The 7,500-nt window shown below is 40.7% G+C and overlaps 1 protein-coding gene and 1 long non-coding RNA gene across 2 annotated transcripts in view; both read left to right on the forward strand.

Annotated features, from left to right (window-relative positions):
• The window catches only part of LOC143289951 (cytosolic beta-glucosidase-like), a 196,243-nt gene that overhangs the window by 5,027 nt on the left and 183,716 nt on the right, over positions 1-7,500 (forward strand). The gene's annotated exons all lie outside the window — the stretch shown is intronic.
• LOC143289561 (uncharacterized) overlaps positions 2,188-7,500 on the forward strand; it is a 5,413-nt gene continuing 100 nt past the window's right edge. The window contains exons 1-2 of the long non-coding RNA XR_013056259.1: positions 2,188-2,311; positions 6,566-7,500. The exon at positions 6,566-7,500 is cut by the window's right edge and continues 100 nt beyond it. This is a non-coding gene — a long non-coding RNA (uncharacterized LOC143289561). The remainder of the gene's footprint in view (positions 2,312-6,565) is intronic.

Below are 7,500 nucleotides of genomic sequence, written 5' to 3' on the forward strand. Positions count from 1 at the left end.
CTCCATAAGGCATGAAATGAACGCAAAGATGTTGTCCATAAGGCATGAAATGAACGTAAAGATGTCGTCCATAGAACATGAAATGAACGTAAAGATGTCCGTAAAGCATGAAATGAACGTAAAGATGTCCTCCATAAGGCATGAAATGAACGTAAAGATGTTGTCCATAAGGCATGAAATGAACGTAAAGATGTGGTCCATAAAGCAGGGGACACAACGACAATGAATTATGTATGAATGATCCGATACAAAAACAAAAAAAACAAATAGAAGAAGAAAAAAAAAAGGAATACACTGATGAAAAAATGTATGTCGCAGCACACACACACAAAAAAAAAAGAAAAAAAAAGAAAGAAAGAAAGACAGAAAGAAAGAAAGGAAGGAAGGAATAAAAAGTATAAACGAAAAACAAACCTAGTGTTTCGGGACTTTCATGCAACTAAGGTGGAGTGGACATGAGAGAGAGAGACAGAGAGAGAGAGAGAGAGAGAGAGAGAGAGAGAGAGAGAGAGAGAGAGAGAGAACTAAAACTAAACCTTATATGTACCTTATGGGTTCTTTTGTTGCTGTTGTTGTTGGGTTCTTTTCTTTGTTTTTTGTTTGGTTTTTTGTGTGTTTTTTTGTGTTTAATCAAGTAAACCGCGTGTGGGTGGGTGGTGGGTGGGTGCGGGTGTGTGCTGATTATCTGGTTGTGGTTTTCCGCAATTTATCTCTATTCTTATCTTATCTATTATAATCAATGTACAATATAGTAGGCTATGCTTATAATTATATTCAAAATAATGTTTCTTAATTCTTTCTGTTTTTACATTAAGAATACCAGTTATTACCTGCAGTGTGTGGATGTATGTATGAAACGGTGTATGTGATTTTTTTTTTTTTTTTTTTTTTTTTTTTTACATTTGTATCTTCGTAATATTCGTAAAAGCTGTTGTTGACTTTTACATTTATGTTCCCCATGTTGTTTACTTGTCTATGTTGTGATAATGCACCTGACCAAATTCCTCCAGTTGGGGATAATAAAGTTATTCTTATTCTTATTCTTATCGAGACCGACAGACAGACAGACAGACAGGCGGATAGACAGACAGACAGACAGACAGAGAGGGACATGCCAATATCTTATTACATGTTGGGTGAAAAATGATACATCATTAATTAAGAAAGAATGACATTTATCAAACATGCAATACATGCAGCAAACGAGACAGAATGCGTGGGATGCAAACAAAGATACAAACGAAGAATTAAATGCATGAAAGAACTCATATCACTGATAAAAAGATATATATATATATAGATATATCAATGAAGTACATTAATCAAAAAAAAGAAATGCAGTTGGTTGATTGGAGATAGCATATATGATTATTATCAACAACAAACAAACGATCACATGAATCAGACATGCAAAACTAGTAGAGAGAGAGAGATGAGATGGGGGGGGGGGAGGAGAGGGGGGAAGAGGGGAGTGGTGGGCAGCATAAAAAAAATATTTTTTAAAAATCGAGCAAAGAACATATGAACACAGAAAGTACATAACATCAAGTAAACATTAACATTAACATAAAAAAAAGTACCACCACCACCACCACCACCCCAACACCATCCCCCCCCCCACCCACCCCAACCCACCCAAAAAAAACATTCAAGCAAACATTAACATTAACATTACAACAACAACAAAAATACCACCACCCCCCCACCCACCCACCCCCACCCCCCCAAAAAAAACCAAAAAAAACCCAACACATTCAAGCAAACAGTAACAGATGGAGGTGTTACATCACACGCAATATGAAATCAAACCTGTAAAGAGAGAGAGAGAGAGATCTAAAACAGGCTAGAGGAGGTGTTGAAGTGAGGGGAACGCGTGGGGGGGAGGGGGGTGGAGGGGAGCCGAGGGAGGGGAGGGAGGGTTAGAGGGGGGGGGGAGGGAGGGAAAGCAACATTAATAATAAAGAATGACATAAATCAAGCCAAAAAAAAAAAAACAACAAAAACATGCAGCAATGTTAACACGTGATTTGTGGTGGGTTACTAATCAAGCAAGCATACCCCCCGCCTCCTTCCTCCACCACCCACCCCCCCCTCACCCCCCACACCCCACACCCCTCACCCCCTCTCTCATTGTTATCTTCGTTCAGATCAGTTCAGGAGCCGAAGCTACTACATAAAAAGGCACCGTAATTTCGCAAGACTACTTCATTCGCCAAAAGGACTTTGGACACCACGACAACTTAAACGAACAACATGAAATACCTGGCACTTGTCCTGCTCATCGCCTGTTTCATGGCTGCAACGACAGAAGGTAAGTTATGATGAAGATGATAATGATGGTGACAAGAAGAAGAAGAAGAAGAAGAAGAAGAAAACAAAGCTTAATGAAGATACCAAACTGTACATTAACACACACGCACACAGACACACACATACATGCATACACACACACACACACACACACACACACACACACACACACACACACACACGCATACACATAGAGAGTGATGGCCTAGAGGTAATGCGTCCACCTTGCTTATCGCCTGTTTCATGGCTGCAACGACAGAAAGTAAGTTATGATGAAGATGATAATGATGGTGACAAGAAGAAGAAGAATAAGAAGAAAACAAAGCTTAATGAAGATACCAAACTATACATTAACACACACGCACACAGACACACACATACATGCATACACACACACACACGCATACACATATACACAAAGAGAGTGATGGCCTAGAAGTAATGCGTCCACCTTGGAAGCGAGAGAATCTGAGCGCGCTGGTTCGAATCACGGCTCAGCCGCCGATATTTTCTCCCCCTCCACTAGACCTTGAGTGGTGGTCTGGATGCTAGTCATTCGGATGAGACGATAAACCGAGGTCTCGTGTGCAGCATGCACTTAGCGCACGTAAAAGAACCCACGGCAACAAAAGGGTTGTTCCTGGCAAAATTCTGTAGAAAAATCCACTTCAAATAAAACTGCACGCAGGAAAGAATACAAAAAAAAAAAAGGTGGCGCTGTAGTGTAGCAACGCGCTCTCCCTGGGGAGAGCAGCCCGAATTTTACACAGAGAAATCTGTTGTGATAAAAAAAAAAGAAAAAAAAAGAAATACAAATACAAAGAGAGAAAGAAGAATGTGGTGCTTCTCCATGTAACGGGATCTAGACACCGCAAGTGAAACAATAATACCTACCGTGACACACATCCAGAGTGGATGCCACTTTGAACAGGTAACATGTTTTTGACTCACTTGTGTAAACAAAGGGAGTAGGTTTTAACCCGGTGTTCGGTTGTGTGTGTGTGTGTGTGTGTCCGTGTATCTGTGTGTCTGTGTGTCCGTGGTAAACTTTAACATTGACATTTTCTCTGCAAATACTTTGTCAGTTGACACCAAATTTGGCATAAAAATAGGAAAAATTCAGTTCTTTCCAGTCATCTTGTTTAAAACAATATTGCACCTCTGGGATGGGCACCAAAAAAAAAAAAAAATGAAGCCTAAGTATATGCAAACTGCATTTACTGTTATATTTATATTTTTTGTATTATCTAAACTTGGCACTTTGATCTGATATTCTGACCCAACAACAAGAGCAGTCATTATTATCATTTTTTGTTCAAACAGGAACTTCTTTTGCTAAGCATGGAAGTTTTATTTATTTTGCAAACGTTTTGGTGCAGATAGTAAAAAAAAAAAAAAAAAGGAAATTACTCTGTAATTAATGCCAGGGGAGTTAATTTGCTTTAAACTGATCTTTCTCATCTTAAACATTTTGAAATTATACTCAATACATAAAAAGCTTGGATTTTTTTTTTTTTTTTTTTTTTTTTTTTAAGTGTATCACAAGTGAGTCTTGAAGGCCTTGCCTGTCTTGTTACTATCTGTTTTGACAGAGCTGGTGAGTGACGGAGAGATCCAGAAGAAGAGAATTCCAGACAGAAAGTGTCTGATACTGAAACTCAAAGGCCCTTTGAGCAAATGTCTTTGAAGAGACTTTGGATAACATAATGATGATTATCATGTTACGTTTCTGCTGCTCCAGTATGCTATGCAAGGTGTGCCCGGGTGGTCAATGTTGTTTCAGTTTCAGTTTCAGTTTCTCAAGAAGGTGTCTCTGCGTTCGGACAAATCCGTGTATAAATGCCTCTCTCTCTCTCTCTCTCTGGTTTTGACTTCATCTCTCTCTCTCTCTCTCTCTCTCTCTCTGTGTGTGTGTGTGTGTGTGTGTGTGTGTGTGTCTTTCTTTAACTTAACGTGTTTTCACTTTGAGTGATATTTGACGAAGAGAGAGTGGGTGGGGGGGGGGGGGGGCATAGATTTTTTCCAGATCCTTTCCCTGTATTCCTCTGTGTATACCCTCACTGAGATGGTAGACTGAGATGGTACACACACACACACACACACACACACACACACACACACACACACACACACACGATTTCTCAGTCTCTCATCCTCATCCCCCCCCTCTCTCTCTCTCTCCCACACACACACACACATGCACACACACAGATACACACGCACGCATACACACACACACACACACATACACACAGACACACACACACAGACTCACACAGACACACAGACACACACACACACAGATGAGGTCAAAACCTCTCACTGATATGATGTGTGGAGGGGGAGAGGGGGCAAGGGGGGGTACAATCTCAGTGAGGGAGCACACAGAAACGAAAGGAAAGGAATCTATGCCTCTCTGTCTCTCTGTCTGTCTGTCTCTCTCTGGTTTTGACTTTATCTCTGTGTCTGTGTGTGTGTGTGTGTGTGTGTGTGTGTGTGTGTGTGTGTGTGTTGTGTTGTGTGTTGTGTGTGGGTGTGTGTGTATATGTGTATGCATGTATTTGTGTGTGTGTGTGTGTGTGTGTGTGTGTGCTGTCTGTGTGTTGTCTGTGTGTGTGTCTATGTGTATGCATGTATGTGTGTGTGTGTGTTGTGTGTGCGTCTGTGTGTGTATATGTGTATGCATATGTGTGTGTGTGTGTTGTGTATGTGCGTCTGTGTGTGAATATGTGTATGCATGTATGTGTGTGTGTTTGTGTTTGTGTGTGTGTGTGTGTGTGTCTGTGTGTGTGTTAATGCATAGTTTGGTAGCTTCATTAAGCTTTGTTGTATTCAGGTTGTAACGTTTTGTCTTGCCTGAACTGATGTTTTCAGAACTTGCAAGTAAGCAACACACACGCGCGCACGCTTACACACACACACACACACACACACACACACACACACACACACACACACACACACACACACACACACACACACACACACACATCTTCGTTCTTGAACATATGCAAACGCAATGGTTCGTTTAAGACAAGGAGTGCTTGAAAAAGACGCGTTCTATACGATTTAACGCATACCCCAGCAAGGCAAAACCCAGGCATGTTGTAAATTTTTTTTTAAAAATGTGTCGTTGAATATCAAATATTACAGCACCGGACTGTCCATCAGTATAATAGAAATAATAGAATTAAAATGTGATCTTAACTCACTCAGTACGGCCAGTCCTCGCTTCTCCTCTACACAGACCCTTCAGATGTCCAGTGGGTGTCTGAATGACCCAACCTTGAGCTTCCGTCGTCAGAATTGTGGCATTCTTTGTCAACATTCACGTCTTCAGTATAAGAGCCTTCCGCTTGCAATATTTTGATGATGGTAATTGGCGTGAAACGCTGTTAACGTCGTCTCTTTCGCCGTTCGCATGGAGAGAGTTAAAAACAATGATAATGATGATAATGGTAACATTATCATTACCATCATTATCATTAACTATCATTGAGGGGGTTTTTTGGGGGGTGGCGTTGAGGACAAACTGTCAGCTGCTGCAGCAGAAAAGCCAGCTCGCAGAAAAGGGACGGCAGCCAACAGACCAGCATCAGCTTACACATGTAACCTCTGCGACAGAGACAGTCTCTCTCGCATCGGTCTCTACAGTCACAGGCGACGCTGCTTGGTCCAAGCAGTCAGCCCAATTAGACATTAGGTCGGATATACTTTATCTATGGTCAGCCATGACCGAAGGAGGCCTACTACAAGATGATAATGATGATAATAAGAATAATTATAATGATAATAGACAGAAGTAGCAGCAGTAAGTAGAGAATAGAACTGATTCACTTACTTACAATATTTAGATGATGAGAAGAAGAAGAAGGATGATGATGATAATGATAACAATGACAATAATAAGAATAATATTGATGATGATGATGATGATGACGATTGTGATGATGATGATAATAATAATAATAATAATGACAATGACAATGATAACAATAACAACAACAATAATAATAATAATAATGTTGGGCTTTTTGTTGTTTTGGGGGGTTGGAGGGTAGCGGTGAGGGGGGAGTGGGGGGGAGGGGTAAGTAAGCGATCCACAGATCTATTGTGTTCGCGCCAATCAGTTTTGCTCTGGGTTTTTTGGGTGGTTTGGGGGGTGGGGGGTGGGGTTTTTTTTTTCTTCGTTCTTTCTTCTTTTTCTTTTTTTTTTCTTTTTTTAATATTATTGTTTTTTGATTCTCCGTCACAGCGACAGCCACAGCTACAGCCCAAGAGGGCTGTCTGTACCAGGACGTGCAATACAACGTTGGGGACACCTACGATATGGACTGCAACACCTGCACCTGTCTGGGCAACAACCTGGCCGCATGCACTCTCATGGCTTGTCTGTAGCCGTCCGGTCATCACTCGACCACGGTCCTCGTTCTGCTCAACAGCAGAAACTGGACCCTCATGATACTGACCACCCCGCAATGTCCCCCCCTCTCGCGACCTACTGATGCTTCCCCAGAGCAGGCACTGGAAATAAACATTTTGCTTTTGCCTTGCTTTACTTAACTGCAACGTTCTAAACAGATCTAAACACCCGGGTTGAGCCTTTGATCCGTCCGTCAAAAGCTTGATTTAAATCTTTCTTCTCTGTCTGTTTTGTGTCCATTGTAGGAGACGATCCTGGAATATGCATGATACTTTTTTTGTTTTCCAGCAATAGTAAAGGCTATTCAGAAATACTCCTCAAGTATGTTAATGTTTCAGCAATGTGAATGCTGTTCAGAAATATTCAGCAAGTATGTTAACGTTTCAGCGATTCAGAAATACTCGGCAAGTATGTTAACGTTTCAGCGATTCAGAAATACTCAGCAAGTATGTTAACGTTTCAGCAATGTGAATGGGTGTTTTTTTTTCAGAAATACTCAGCAAGTATGTTAACGTTTCAGCAATGTGAATGCTGTTCAGAAATACTCAGCAAGTGTGTTAATTAATGTTTCAGCAATGTGAATGCTGTTCAGAAATACTCAGCAAGTGTGTTAATTAATGTTTCAGCAATGTGAATGCTGTTCAGAAATACTCAGCAAGTATGTTAACGTTAAGATTTTTTTTTCCTGTGCAATACATGAGGACACCCAACTCTTTTTTTTTTTCTTTCAAATCAATAATGCTTATCTGTTAATTAAGATGAAGCAT

Source organism: Babylonia areolata, chromosome 14 (assembly GCF_041734735.1).
Source record: "Babylonia areolata isolate BAREFJ2019XMU chromosome 14, ASM4173473v1, whole genome shotgun sequence".
Classification (NCBI taxonomy): domain Eukaryota; kingdom Metazoa; phylum Mollusca; class Gastropoda; order Neogastropoda; family Buccinidae; genus Babylonia; species Babylonia areolata.